Source organism: Macaca thibetana, chromosome 1 (genome assembly GCF_024542745.1).
Source record: "Macaca thibetana thibetana isolate TM-01 chromosome 1, ASM2454274v1, whole genome shotgun sequence".
Lineage (NCBI taxonomy): Eukaryota > Metazoa > Chordata > Mammalia > Primates > Cercopithecidae > Macaca > Macaca thibetana.
In genome coordinates, this window is record NC_065578.1 from 49,533,289 (window position 1) to 49,549,823 (window position 16,535).

The window sequence follows — 16,535 nt, forward strand, 5'->3', positions numbered from 1 at the left end:
GCAGCAGCAGGTGAAACAAGATGGGCCACGGGCTGCTAACTGTTGAAACTCACTGACAGGTACATTGGGTTCATCAGGTTATTCTCTCTGTTGTTGTATAAGTTTGAATTTTCCATAATAAAACATTTTTTAGAGAGTAGAGACAAAATAAAAATATTTCCAAACAACAACAAAAGAGAGATAATGAAGAAGTTGCAATTGTTCAGATGGAGGCCAGTGATGCCATGAAGACAGAGCAGAAGCAGCCTGGAAATGCTGACTCTGAGATCATTGTTTAAACATCCAACCAGAAATCAGTGCGTCTTGGAAAGATCATCTCTGGGTCACTAAAGAAAAACATCAAAACTAAACAAACAAACAAGTTCCAACACTGCCATGGAGATCCTGTCCTTAATGCTTTTTATCCTGGAAAGTGGTTGTTTATCTCTCCCTTGTGTTTCCTGTCCATAAGCCAGATCTGCTTCTGTGACAAACAGTTTCCCCAGTCCCATGGTGACTCAAACGTGATGCAGCAGTCGATACCTTGGAAACCATTGGAAAAGGGAGGAGACCCTGATGGGGGTCCCAGAATGCTTCTCAGATTAAACGACTTCTCCTGCCAGAGAGAACCTGAAGCCTACAGAGCTGAGGTCACTCACTAGTGCCCAGTCGAGCCACCTGAGAAATCAGGGAATGGAGAGTCAGTCAGAGGACCCTGGAGCTGAGCCCAGCCCTGCACTCCCTGGGCAAGTGACCCTAGAAAGCCTTTGATTCCTCATTTGTAAGGTGGGGCCTGCAGTCACACATGTATCACACAGCAACACGCAAGCACACATGGCGTGTAAACTGCTGAGCACGTTACAATTCCTGAATGGTGGTTATTCATTATTTAGACAATTCAAGCCTGGTGCCTCCTACCCAAGGCCATTCTACTGTGTCATCACCAACAACAGACATGACCTGAGCATCTACTCAATACCAAGTATGAGTCTTCTCTCCTTTCTTTCCTGGTCTTCTGTGAGACACTATCAGTCTTCTCCTTGCTAATGAATCCTGCCCCAAAATAGCCTGGGGACTGAGTCTCCACTACCTGAAGAGGTGCCAGAATGAGCACAGACCATGGCCTCTGCCTTATATTGGGCTTCCTAGAGACAGATGGTAGAACTAAGAGTTGTGTGCCGAAGGCTCATTGGAGAGTGCTCTTTGGAGTCGCACTTGCAGCTGGGCATGGGGCCAAGCTGACCCATTATGAATTGCAACCATCTCAGTCTATCCTCTATGGATCTTTGGAGCTAGGGTGGCCCCTCAGACTTGTCTCAATTTGGGGAAAGAAGGTTGGGCTTTTATATTCCTGCCTCAGCCAATCATGCTCACAGCAACCCCTGCAGGGAAGAGTATGCTAGAGTGAGGCAGTTCCCATAGCCAATGGCAATTTCCAGTGAGCTGCTGCAGGACTAGCCAGCAACCAAAATCCCAGCAGGTGGGGGGTGCTTTGTCGACCCTGGAGAGGGGATCTAGACAGAAACACCATAGTATCCACTACAGCCTCAGAGAGACCTGAATTTCAAACTTGCTTCTGTCACTTAGCTTTGTCACCTTTGTGGAGATCTGCTGCTTACTGGATATTGGGAGTCTTAAATAAAAAAGACTGGATAAAATTGTCTGGATAAAAATGAATTGGATAAAAATTTAACTTTAAGGCTTATCTGCTTGCCTTCTCTATACTCTCTCCCCTTAAAATGACAGGAAAAGAGAAGATATAAACCCATGAGGACAGGAAGAAAGGAAGAGGAGTCATTTATAGATGAGAGAGTTCAACAAATTTCTATAAGATTAAAGGGAGATGGAGGTGTGAGTGGTAGAAGCCACAACACAACCTAAGCTTTCATGATCCACCAACACTAGGTGAGCATTCTCAGGAGAGCCACACCCACCGTTCTCTCTACAAACATTATGGGCTAGAAACCTTGCCAGGTAGGCTGTTCCTTCGAATGCCCAAATACGTCTCTTCCAGTTAATCTATCTGCTTTCCCAGAAACAATTGCTTATTCCCAAACTTGTTTATGCCAGTGGTACTTGCTTTTGTAATTATGTGATTCCATTTAATATTAATAAACCAATAAAATATGGTTGTAAAAAGGGAGTTGTTTTATGAAAACTATGTTGAACGCTTTGAAAGACTCAATGAAAGCAGATTGCCATTTTAAAAAAAAATGTTTATCTGAGTTATAAGCAGTTGAAACAGACTTGGAGAAAATCACATAAATCTAGAAGGAATCTGTACTCAGATTGTTCCATAAGTTCCTTTTAAGTTTTAGTTGCACAATAAAGGTGAACCTGGAAACGGTCGACAATGTTTTATGCATTGGGATTTGTGCAAGAAAGACCTTATAGAATTCCAACTAACAGGTCCGTCCTCAAAGAAAATGGAATAAGCATCTGTATGTTTTCAGTCAAAATAAAATAAAATCATTTTTAATGATTTCTTGCTTGAAACAATTTTTTTTTGATTAGCCAACTGGTTTCTATTGAGTTAGATAAGACCTGCAGAAGATGTGCCAATGAGAAGAAAGGCAACTGCCTGTAGAGGGGAAAAGGGCATGAGATTTTAAGGCCAGAAAGGGCTGAAAACAGCAGGATTAACTGAGAATCTGCTTAGGGAACAGCCAAATCCCCCTGCCCCAGCCCTGTTCCCACTCTATAAAGAACATGGCAGTGACTCCAGACCAACCACTATATGCCAGGTTAAAAACTTTACATAAATAAACTCAACAACCCATGCAATACTATTCTTATTAGGCCTAATTTACATATAAGAAACAGGCAGAGAAAGATTAAGTGACTTGTCCACGGTCATATAGCTAGAAAGTGGCAGAGTGGAGATTCAAACCCAAGTGGTCTGACTCCAAAATCCATCCTCTTCACCATATCCATCCTACCTTACTGAAGAAACAGAGCAGTCCCAGAGAAAAGAACTCCCCTTTGTGATATTTATGTGTCCCCCCCACCCAAAACAAAAGGCCAAGGCCTGTCTGGTCGACCCAGAGGGAAATCGGCCCCGTCTGCCTTCACAGACATCCAATGCCAGTCAACTTCTTGGACACTTATCCTTAACTATGGACAAAAGCCAAGGACCAGTAAAGATTAAAGAAGCCTCCATCCAACAGGAGGAGAGATGCAGAACCACAGGGAGACCACAATAAAGCAACCAAACAAAAGAGGGAAGCTGGAGGAGACAGAGATAAGTCAGCAAACAGGAGGAAAAACAATCACTATTGATATCCTCAGAGAGATAAATACAAAGGCTGTATCTATGTTGTGGGGTGGAGGGAAGGAAGAACAGAGAATGAACAAGTATGATAGCTGAAATTAAAAATTCAATAGAATGGTTGGGACACATATATAATGGAATAGCCTAGAGAGTAGAAGAGAAACACAAGGAGAAGGGAAATACAGAAAAGTGAAAAGACATAGGAAAAGCAGCGCTGGAGGCCCAAGCTCCAGCTCGCAGGAGTTGTGGAGAGCAAGCAGACAGAAGATTACTAAGGAAAAATAAAGTTTCACAGGACGGAAAGACACAAGTTTCCACATTGAAAAGGGTCACTCAGAGCCTAGCACAATGAATGATAAAAGCCAACATGTGACATGTTTTGTGAAATTCCAGAATTCCAAGGATTAAAAAAAAAAAAAAAAAAAAAATCCTCAAAAACAGCCAGAGAGAAACAAAAGTTGCACATAAGGAACATGAATCAGAAGGCATGAAGCTTCTCAAGGGTCACTCTAGGTGCAGGAGACAGTGCAGGGCACCCATGTCTACAGGAGAATGGTTTCCAACCCCGAATTCTATGCTTAACTGAATTATTGATCAAGTGCAAGGGCAGAATACAGATAAGTCCACATGGATGAAAATTTCCCACCCCTGCCCAATTTCTTAGGAAGCAATTAAAGTTTAAAAAAAAAAAAAAAAAAAAAAAAGGAGCAAACCAATAGAGACAGGGACAATGAAATGATCCTGCAGAGACACCCTTGGACCAGAGGGTTCCTGCAGACAGCTGGGTAGTGCAGTTTGGGAGGGAGCATTCCTCAAGGCAGAATACCGAACATGACAGGGGAGGTTTTGTTGGGAAGCTATAGGATGAGAAGCCGTGGCAGTTCTGATAGAGCTTTTGGGAAAACGAACAGCTACATTTTTTTAAAAGGAATGCTGATCACTGAATTACCTAAAAATAGTGCTTCAGATATACCGGGCATGCGGATGGGGCTGGAAGACAGCTAATTCCTTATTTATTCTAACAGGGAGACAACAGATAAAGTCTAGCGTTGGTAAATTAAGAAATCGCAGTATGGGCATATTATTTTGAAGTATGAGGGTAAATGCCAGAAAATACAGGTCTAAGTGGCTAAAGTGGTTGCCATCATTAGAGTGCAGAAGTGGGTGGATGGATTGGGTGAGGCAGGAGATCGCTGTTTTTCGATAAAAGCCTTTCCATTTGCGGGGCCGGGCGCGGTGGCTCAAGCCTGTAATCCCAGCACTTTGGGAGGCCGAGGCGGGCGGATCACAAGGTCAGGAGATCGAGACCACAGTGAAACCCCGTCTCTACTAAAAATACAAAAAATTAGCCGGGCGCGGTGGCGGGCGCCTGTAGTCCCAGCTACTCAGGAGGCTGAGGCAGGAGAATGGCGTGAACCCAGGAGGCGGAGCTTGCAGTGAGCCGAGATCGCGCCACTGCACTCCAGCCTGGGCAACAGCGTGAGACTCCGTCTCAAAAAAAAAAAAAAAAAAAAAAAAAAAAAAAGCCTTTCCATTTGCATCCAGCCCGGGCTTCAGATTTCCTGAAGCACTTTCACATACAACATGAATTGGTTTCCTCAAGAACCCCCCAATACAGAGACAGGAAACCGAGGCCCGGACAGAACAGTGACCGCTCAAGGCCACGTAGCCGGGGCCCCCAGCGCTGGTTTGGTAGACCCCATCCCCACCCCGCCACTCCACTCCTAACACCCACCCCACACCCAGAACCAGAAACCAGCTAAAGGCCAGCTGGGGCGCCAGACAACTCGCCCTGCCCCATCGACGCGCCAGACCGTGTTGCCGACCTCGGCCTCGCAGTGCTGGTGTGGGCGCGGCCGGACCTCACTCAGCCTTCATTGCCCCGCGCCGCGCGCCGCGTCCACACTGTCCTTGGGAGGACGCGCGGGCAAGCCGCGCACGATGCGGCAGCGCCCCCTGCCGGGCTCCGGACGCTCCGCTCCCAGCCGGCTCGGCGAGTGCTCCAGGAAAGGGGTCCGGACCCCACACGCACTGGGGTCCAGGACAAGCTCTAGCTCGGGCTGGGCCAACTGTGACCCACCGAGGCCCAGGGCACGCTGCAGTGAAAGCGGTGCCCTCTCCACAGTCACAGAACGTGTCGGCTGCCCGCGCGTCCTCCCAAGGACAGTGGATGGGAGCTGGGGCTGGAGAGGGTAACGACCTGCCCAAGGTCACGCAGCACCGCAGTGGCACAGCCAGGACTGGTACCCACACCTCCCGCGGGACCTTGCAGGGACCTAAGCCACCTGGGTTCTAGAGCTCCTTGAACTGGCCTCTTGGGCTTTAGGGAAGAGCTGGGGACGAGGGAATGGGGTGGGGCCACACCACGTTAGCACGGACCCTTGGGTGAATTGGGCGGGAAGTGCCCCATCTCGGGGCCTCGGGGCCGCCTGCGGGCGCGTGACCTCCAAGGGTCCTTCTGGCGCTCCTCCGGCGCTGCGTGCGGCGCTTGGCGGCTGCTCACCCGAGACACCGGTAGCAGCCGCGCCTGCCCCCTACTGGCAGAAGGGAAAGTCGCTGCTCCGGAGACCTTGGTGGCTGCGGCTCTTCGCGCCTCCTTGGCCTGGCTGCCACCTTCCCAACCTCGGGGGAGTCCCCGCGCTCTGTGCTCACTCGGGGAAGAGAGGCTCAGGCACGGGACCAGCACACGGGTCTGAACGCTCTTCTCAGTGTGCGTGAAGACAGGTCCTCAAATCCGCCTTCAGTAAGAGCAGCACAGGGTCGTGGTTACGAGCATGGACTGCAGAGCCCGACTGCATGAGTCCTGGCTCTGCCTCTCCTCAGCTGTGTTACCTTAGGCAAGTTACCAAAACTCTCTGTGTCTCAATTTTTGCTACCATAAAATGAAAATAGTACCTAATACATAGACACTGTATGTATGTGAACGCTTAATTTAACTGCATAGCAACCTGTGAAGTTGGTACAGTTATTCCCATTGAATGATGAGCCACAGACAGGTCAAGTAACAACCAGATTTACAAAGGAAATAAGTGGTGGAGTTAGAATAAAAATCCAAGTAATCTGGCCCCAGGATCCCTGCTTTTATACACCATGCTAGACCCGGATGGTAATAGAACTCACATTTCAGGGTTGTCCTGAGGGTTCTATGAGCTGACGCATGTAAAGTGTTTAGAATGGTGACTGGCACACAGTAGGTGGGAGGTAAGTGTTCACTGAGCACCTACTGTGTGCCAGCACTGCACTAGGCACCTTTGATACAGCAGTGAGCAGGCTGATCCAGTCACACCCTAGTGAAGCTGCCAACCTAGAGAGGCAGACATTGGACAAGCCTGACAAACATTTAGGGTGCCCTGAGAGTGAGGATCCCAGGCCAGAGGGGAGCCCAGACCCATACCCAGCCCTTGACGGAGGGCCAACCCCAGGGAAGAGTCCAGTACAGAGATGCCAGAGTAGGAGACAAATTCCCCAAGCTGAGAAAGGCACACAGAGGAGGTGGCTTCTGATGTGAGCCTTGAGAGCTGAGGTCTTCGCCAGGCAGAGGTGAGATGGGATAAGGCCCCCCTCTCACAGCCATTCACTCCGCCCCCACCTGGAAGTCCTCAAGTCCCCCCTGCTAAGGCAGGAATCGCTGGCAAGTTGGTTTGGATTCACAAGACAAATTATCTTGGTTTAAAGAACCACTCCCTGAAGAGGTCCTTTACATCCCTTGTAAGTTGGATTCCTAGGTATTTTATTCTCTTTGAAGCAATTGTGAATGGAAGTTCATTCCTGATTTGGCTCTCTGTTTGTCTGTTACTGATGTATAAGAATGCTTGTGATTTTTGCACATTAATTTTGTATCCTGAGACTTTGCTGAAGTTGCTTATCAGCTTAAGGAGATTTTGGGCTGAGACAATGGGGTTTTCTAAATATACAATCATGTCATCTGCAAACAGGGACAGTTTGACTTCTTCTTTTCCTAACTGAATACCCTTTATTTCTTTCTCTTGCCTAATTGCCCTAGCCAGAACTTCCAACACTATGTTGAATAGGAGTGGTGAGAGAGGGCATCCCTGTCTTGTGCCAGTTTTCAAAGGGAATTTTTCCAGTTTTTGCCCATTCAGTATGATATTGGCTGTGGGTTTGTCATAAATAGCTCTTATTATTTTGAGGTACGTTCCATCAATACCGAATTTATTGAGCGTTTTTAGCATGAAGGGCTGTTGAATTTTGTCAAAAGTCTTTTCTGCATCTATTGAGATAATCATGTGGTTCTTGTCTTTGGTTCTGTTTATATGCTGGATTATGTTTATTGATTTGTGAATGTTGAACCAGCCTTGCATCCCAGGGATGAAGCCCACTTGATCATGGTGGATAAGCTTTTTGATGTGCTGCTGAATCCGGTTTGCCAGTATTTTATTGAGGATTTTTGCATCGATGTTCATCAGGGATATTGGTCTAAAATTCTCTTTTTTTGTTGTGTCTCTGCCAGGCTTTGGTATCAGGATGATGTTGGCCTCATAAAATGAGTTAGGGAGGATTCCCTCTTTTTCTATTGATTGGAATAGTTTCAGAAGGAATGGTACCAACTCCTCCTTGTACCTCTGGTAGAATTCAGCTGTGAATCCATCTGGTCCTGGACTTTTTTTGGTTGGTAGGCTATTAATTATTGCCTCAATTTCAGAGCCTACTATTGGTCTATTCAGGGATTCAACTTCTTCCTGGTTTAGTCTTGGAAGAGTGTAAGTGTCCAGGAAATTATCCATTTCTTCTAGATTTTCCCGTTTATTTGCGTAGAGGTGTTTATAGTATTCTCTGATGGTAGTTTGTATTTCTGTGGGGTCGGTGGTGATATCCCCTTTATCATTTTTAATTGCGTCGATTTGATTCTTCTCTCTTTTCTTCTTTATTAGTCTTGCTAGTGGTCTGTCAATTTTGTTGATCTTTTCAAAAAACCAACTCCTGGATTCATTGATTTTTTGGAGAGTTTTTTGTGTCTCTATCTCCTTCAGTTCTGCTCTGATCTTAGTTATTTCTTGCCTTCTGCTAGCTTTCGAATGTGTTTGCTCTTGCTTCTCTAGTTCTTTTAATTGCGATGTTAGAGTGTCAATTTTAGATCTTTCCTGCTTTCTCTTGTGGGCATTTAGTGCTATAAATTTCCCTCTACGCACTGCTTTAAATGTGTCCCAGAGATTCTGGTATGTTGTATCTTTGTTCTCATTGGTTTCAAAGAACATCTTTAAAGAGGACACAAACAAATGGAAGAACATACCATGCTCAAGGATAGGAAGAATCAATATCGTGAAAATGGCCATACTGCCCAAGGTAATTTATAGATTCAATGCCATCCCCATCAAGCTACCAATGAGTTTCTTCACAGAATTGGAAAAAACTGCTTTAAAGTTCATATGGAACCAAAAAAGAGCCCGCATCTCCAAGACAATCCTAAGTCAAAAGAACAAAGCTGGAGGCATCACGCTACCTGACTTCAAACTATACTACAAGGCTACAGTAACCAAAACAGCATGGTACTGGTACCAAAACAGAGATATAGACCAATGGAACAGAACAGAGTCCTCAGAAATAATACCACACATCTACAGCCATCTGATCTTTGACAAACCTGAGAGAAACAAGAAATGGGGAAAGGATTCCCTATTTAATAAATGGTGCTGGGAAAATTGGCTAGCCATAAGTAGAAAGCTGAAACTGGATCCTTTCCTTACTCCTTATACGAAAATTAATTCAAGATGGGTTAGAGACTTAAATGTTAGACCTAATACCATAAAAATCCTAGAGGAAAACCTAGGTAGTACCATTCAGGACATAGGCATGGGCAAAGACTTCATGTCTAAAACACCAAAAGCAACGGCAGCAAAAGCCAAAATTGACAAATGGGATCTCATTAAACTAAAGAGCTTCTGCACAGCAAAAGAAACTACCATCAGAGTGAACAGGCAACCTACAGAATGGGAGAAAATTTTTGCAATCTACTCATCTGACAAAGGGCTAATATCCAGAACCTACAAAGAACTCAAACAAATTTACAAGAAAAAAACAAACAACCCCATCAAAAAGTGGGCAAAGGATATGAACAGACATTTCTCAAAAGAAGACATTCATACAGCCAACAGACACATGAAAAAATGCTCATCATCACTGGCCATCAGAGAAATGCAAATCAAAACCACAATGAGATACCATCTCACACCAGTTAGAATGGCGATCATTAAAAAGTCAGGAAACAACAGGTGCTGGAGAGGATGTGGAGAAATAGGAACACTTTTACACTGTTGGTGGGATTGTAAACTAGTTCAACCATTATGGAAAACGGTATGGCGATTCCTCAAGGATCTAGAACTAGATGTACCATATGACCCAGCCATCCCATTACTGGGTATATACCCAAAGGATTATAAATTATGCTGCTATAAAGACACATGCACACGTATGTTTATTGCAGCACTATTCACAATAGCAAAGACTTGGAATCAACCCAAATGTCCATCAGTGACAGATTGGATTAAGAAAATGTGGCACATATACACCATGGAATACTATGCAGCCATCAAAAAGGATGAGTTTGTGTCCTTTGTAGGGACATGGATGCAGCTGGAAACCATCATTCTTAGCAAACTATCACAAGAACAGAAAACCAAACACCGCATGTTCTCACTCATAGGTGGGAACTGAACAATGAGATCACTTGGACTCAGGAAGGGGAACATCACACACAGGGGCCTGTCATGGGGAGGGGGGAGGGGGGAGGGATTGCATTGGGAGTTATACCTGATGTAAATGACGAGTTGATGGGTGCAGCACACCAACATGGCACAAGTATACATATGTAACAAACCTGCACGTTATGCACATGTACCCTACAACTTAAAGTATAATAATAATAAATAAATTTTAAAAAATAAATAAATAAATAAAGAACCACTCCCAAAGCCCAGAGAATATTTTTCCAGGTGGGGGAGAGGTGTAATGAGGGGAGCATGAGGCCTCAGAGAGATGAACTCTAAATAGGCCACCTCAGGAGGCAGAGAACTCATCCCCATCAAGGTGGACAAGAGGCTGGAAAGCCACCTGCAGGGGTCTTGTGGGGGTCTCCCTGTGCAGCCAGAGCAGTGGAACAAGCTAACTTCACTGGTTCCTCCCTGTGACAAATCAGATTGTCCTTTCAAAATGTCATTGTTGATGCCCCTCAGAGGGCTGCGTGGATCTCAGCCGCTTTTCCCCCGTGCCAGCCAGTTTAATCAGATGGCTTTCCTCCGGACTCCTGATTGCAGCCTGAGCTTGCCAGAGAAGGGAGATGTTAATCAGGTAAGGATGGATTCTAGGAGAACAAACAGGAGAACTTTGGTGGGCTAGACAAGCAGCAGACGTTTGTTGAGCCCTTCTTTTGTGGCAGATCCCTTACTAGATGCTTTACATCTACGATTTTATTCTTAATCCCCAGAGCAGCTGTGTGAGGCAGAGTAGTATTTATTATTCCCCATTGTCTATGTGATGGGACCAAGACTCGGAAGCGGCAAGCTTACCCAAGGTCACAGGGCTGGTGAGCAGCAGAGGCAAGATTTGAAACCAAGTCTGGGTAACATTAGAATGGGAATCTTTTCCACCACATTCCAGTGTTTCCTTAGAGGGGCCTGATGTGGGGTAGAGGCAATGGGGGGGCAGAGGGCTGGGGAGAAAAAGATGGAGGAGGGGTTTTTGCCAGGCAGGCAAAGACAAAGAAATGCAGGCTGGAAGGAGACAGTGTCTTAGCCAAGGTCTTCATTTTCTCCCTAGGCCACATAAAATCAGCTGGGCCGAGGCCTCCTCCCTCTGCAGGGTATTTTTAAAACCACCCACCTCTAAAATTCTTCTGTTCCTGTGCTTTAAAGTTCCTCTAAAAAGTTGGAATAAATTTGCCTGTCTTTTCTCCCAGACAAATGCAGAGGAGGAAAACAAAAAGAACACGTATTTTATGAGCGCAAATTTGGGACAGTGACACCTCCAATCATTATTTTATGGCATGATGATATACAGTAATTAGGTGTCAAGAGTAATCTATGACCACAAGAACAGAGTCATCTCTGCGAAAAAAAAAAAGCTCTTTCCTCCCAGAAGGAAATCTGAGTGTGGAGAGGGAGGGGGCGGAAACTGAAGCCTGCAGAAGGCAACGCACAGCTGCCGACTGGACATGGGGTGAGGAGGCCCAGTAGCTGGGGTGGTGCTCCTGGGGGAGGGAGGAAGCGCCCTTCCCTGGGGGTCAGGAGGAGGCCTACATATGAGTCTGACCTCCTGACTCTGACACCCCTTTCCTGTGACCTTGGACAAAATTCGTTCCCTCTCTGGAAGACATTTCCTGTAGTTGTCAGGGCCCTTCTCCTGGAAGACATTTCCTGTAGTTGTCAGGACCTTCTCCTGGAAGGTCTCCTGAGAAGTGGAGCTGGAGTTGGGCCCCAAGAGATGGGAGGATGTGGATGGGCGTGCAGAAGCAAGAAAGGTCTTCTGGACTAAGAAGCTGGCCCAGGCACAGGTAGGGAAGAGGGAAATCTGCCTTGAGGACCCATTTATGGGGAGAATTGTTTTTAAGACAGCAACATTCACGACAGCTGCCAATTTATTATTTTATTTCTCTGAGATAAAATGCTGAGCTTTTACCTTTGTTTTCTTTCAAAAACACTACCTGAAAGGGCACATTGTATCCGATGACCTGGGCTCAATTTATCTCTACCACTTCCTCAAGCAAGTAACTTAGCCTTTCAGCCTCTGAAAGAGGCATAATTTTACCTGAGGCTAATTGTGAGAATTACATGAAATAATATAACCAATTCCTAGGCCAGGGCCTGGAATGATCCTCTCCCAGACCTTCACATGGCTCGCTTCTCCTTGTCGCCCTTCAAACCTTAGATGAGTCAAAGGTTTCTCAGGGAAGGCTTCTCTGACCATCCAGCCTGGAGGAGGTGTTCCAGTTCCCTCCATTTCAGCATCCCCCTCAACTCCAGGGTAATATCACAAACAAAAGTCAACCTATTCATCCATTCAGTTGCCTGCTGTCTGTCTGCCCCACGAGAATATAAGCTCCATAAGGGCCCTCTGTCTTGTTTGCAACTAGAGTGGCCCCTAGCACATGATAGGTGTTCAGTTAAATTCTTATGAAGTAAATGAATAAATATGGAACACAGTAGGTTTCAATAAATGTTAGCTTTGTTACTTACCCTGCCTCACCCTGTCATTTTTACCTTTCTCTTTTAGCCAGGATTCCACTGGAGTGAAGCAGAGAAGCCCAGACCGTATGGCCTGCCTTACAGGTCTCTAAGACTTGACATCTTCAGCCTGTACTGTCTCAGGTTAAACTGAGGAATCTAGAGAGGGTCAGTATCGTGCCCAAGGTTACACAGCTCATAAGTGACAAAGCTGGAACTGACACCGTAGCAGCAAGTCCAGTTACAGAGTTTACACTTACAACCACTATACCATATGCCTATCCTAACTAACACTGTTAGGAGCCCAAAACAGCTCTAACTACTTCACGTATTTTTTATTTTTAAGTGATCACTATTCTCCACTATCTTTTCTTTTACAGTTGGGAGAAACTGAGGCTCAGAAAGTTTATGAATCTTGCTCAAAGTCACTGACAAGTCAGTGGCAAACCTAGCCTCGAACCAAGGTGGACTTGACTCCAAACTTATCAATATATTTTTCACAAACTTTATTTTTTAAGCAGTTTTGGTTCACAGCAAAATTGAGCAGAGAGTTCCTGTATACCCTCTGCCCCCACACACAGCCTGTCCCACTATCACCATCCTGCATTAGAGGGCTACATTTTTTACAATCAGTGAACCTACAGTGACAAGTCATTATCACCCAAAGTCCATAATTCACATTAGGGTTCACTCTTGGTGTTGTCTTTGGGTTTGGACAAATTTATAATAACACACATCCACCATTACAGTATTTCCACTGCCCTAGAAATCCTTTGTGCTCCACCTGTTCATCCTTCGTTCCCCACTTGGCATCTTTTTTAGTGAAGTGTGTATTCAGGTCTTTTGCCCATTTTTAAAATAGGGTTGTTCATTTTCTTACTGTTGAGTTTTAAGAGTTCTTTGTGTGTTTTGGATAATAATCCTTTATTTGATGTATATTTTGCAAATATTTTCTCTCAGTTTGTGAGTTGTCTTATTCTCTTGACAATGTCTTTCACAGAGCAGAAATTTTAAATTTTGACGAAGTCCAGCCTATCAATTATTTCTTTCATGGATCGTGTCTTTGGTGTTTCATCTAAAACATCATTGCCATACCCAAAGGTGTATAGATTTTCTCGCATGCTATCTTCTAGGAGTTTTGTCACTTTCATTTTACATTTAAATTTATGATCCTTTCACAAAATTAACAAAAATGAGTTAATTTTCGAAAAGTTTAAGGTCTATGTCTAGATCTGTTTTTTGCATGTGGAGGTTCAGTTGTTCTAGCACCTTTTGTTGAAAAGACTATCTTTTCTCCATCATATTGCCTTTGCTCCTTTGTCAAAGTTCAGTTGACCATACTTATGTGATTCTATTTTGAGGCTCTCTGTTCTGTTCCAATGATCTATTTGTCTATTTTGCCAATACCACACCATCTTGATTACTGTGTCTCTGTAGTAAATTTCGAAGTCACGTAACACCAATCCTTTAACTTTGTTTATCTCCTTCAGTATTGTGTTGGCTATCCTATGTGATTTGCCTCTCCATATAAACTTTAGAATCAGTTTGTCAATATCTACAAAATAATTTGCTGGGATTTTCACTGAGATTGTATTGAATCTATAGATTAAGTTAGGAAGAACTTTCAAATAGATAATATTGAGTCTGTCTATCCATGAACATGGAATATATCTCCATTTATTTAGTTCTTCTGAGCTTTATAGTTTTCATCAGAGCTTTATAGTTTTTCTCACATAGATGTTTTAAATATTTTGTTAGATTTATACCTCAGTATATCATTTTTCACGGTGTTAATGTAAATGGTAATGTGCTTTTCATTTCAAATTCCATGTGTTAGTTGCTGGCATATGGAAAAATCATTAACTTTTATATATTAACCATGTATCCTGCAACCTTGCTAAAATTGCTTATTAGTTCCAGAAGTTTGCTTTGTTTTGGTTTTTTTGTATCAGTTCTTTCAGATTTACTACACAGATGATCATGTCATCTGTGAACGAAGACAGTTTCATTTCTTCCTTCCCAATCTTAAACTTTTTATTTTCTTTTCTTGTCTTGTCAGATCGACTAGAAATTCTAATGCTATGTTGAAAAGAAGTGAAGACATGGGACATGCTTGCTTTATTCCTTAGTAGGAAAGCTTCTCGTTTCTCATCAAGTATAAGGTTAGCAGTAGTTTTTTGTTTGTTTGCTTGTTTGTTTGTAGGTGTTCTTTATCAAGTTGAGGAGATTTCCCTCTATTCCTAGCTTGCCAAGAATTTTTTTATCATTAATGGATGTTGGATTATGTCAAATGCCTTTTCTGCATCTCTTGATACAGTTGTGTGATTTTTCTTCTTTAGCCTGTTAATATGAATCACAATAATTAATTTTCAAGTGTTGAACCAGCCTTTCATACCTGCCATAAATTCCACTTCGTCATGGTGTAAACAAGCCTCTCAATACTTTTTTAAAATTTTCGTTATGGACATTTTCAAAAATATACAAAAGTAGGGATAATGGGGAACCTGCATGTACCTGTCTCCCAACTTCATCATGTACCAATCCCTGGCCAGTGTTGATTCCTCTACATTTCTACTCAATCACCCCTTCCAAACACTTGGGTTGTTGAGTTTTTTAAAAATCAAATTCCAGCCAGGTGTGGTGGCTCACGCCTGTAATCTCAGCACTTTGGGAGGCCGAGGCAGGTGGATCACCTGAGGTCAGGCGTTCCAGACCATCCTGGCCAACATGGTGAAACCACGTCTCTACTGAAAATACAAAAATTAACCAGGAATGGTGGCAGGTGCCTGTAATCCCAGCTACTCAGGAGGCTGAGGCAGGAGAATTGCTTGAACCCAGGAGGCAGAGGTTGCAGTGAGCCTAGATGGCGCCATTGTACTCCAACCTAGGTGACAAGAGCGAAACTCCATTTAAAAAAAAAAAAATCAAATTCCATTCATTTTATTCCTAAATATTTCAACATGTATCTCTAAAAAGCAAGGATTTTTTTCTGTTTCAAACAAATACCCTAACCTACCTTAAAATTTTAACAATTTATTAATATCATTAAAAATTAAGTCAGCCAGGTGTGGTGGCACGTGTCTGTAGTCCCAGCTACTTGGCAGAAGCTGGGATCTGAACACAGGTCTACTTGGAGTCTAAAGCTCAGCACCACCCACCCTATCCCAGGCCATCCCTCCTCTAGAATCACAGACTGAGCCTCTCTCACACTTGCTGATGGTCACCCAGCCCCTTCCAGTGAGCAGGTCCAATCAGTTTACTTCCACAGTCACTGAGCCAACAGTGCTGTTCAGAACTACCTAGATGGATACCCAGGGTCCAGTACCAGGCCTTTCCCAGGTACTGGGGTTTGTGGACCAGAAGGAAAACCTCCACCTTCTGAAACTCAAAGGCAGATAGAGAGGCAGGGAGAAGAGGGTCTCCAGAGCGCTAAGAGGAAATCAACTATCCGACACCTTCCCCTTCTCTCTCATTTACCCGCTTCTCCTTCTCTCCTCTTGGCCTCCCCTTCCCATTCTCTCCAGTTTCATCCCACTCCCCTCCTTCACCCCCATCTCCTCCTCCCTCCTCCTCCCACTCTCTTCCTTCTCTCTGCCTCTGTCCCACAGTCGCCTGCACCCACCATCCCTACTGACAAACCCCCTGATCCCCTTCACCAAATGCCTTCAACAAGTGAGGGGAGAAAACATGATTTAAACTTGAGCCTCAGGAGAAAAAGAGAAAGGAGGAAAGCAGAAATGAGAGTGACTCCTGGACCAAGGAATTGTCACTGCCTTTTAGGTCAGTGGCAGCAGGTAGACCACCCTGAACACTGTCATTCTCTGGGGTTCTTATCACCAGCAACCTGTGCCCAGCCCTACTAAAAACCAGGAGGGAGAACAAAGGAAGAAACAGGAAGAAAAACAGGTGTGTGGGGGAGGGCTGAGACGTGTGAGTAATATCACTTAGTTTTAGCCACCTCTAATTTTCCATCTTGTTATCACATACAATTTCTTCTTCCCTCTCCTCCCCATTCCCAGCTGAACAATGATTTCCAAATTAGTGTCTCATTCTGACTTTATCATACAATAAATTTGTGGGCAGCACACTTCTCTCATGGAAGACATCAA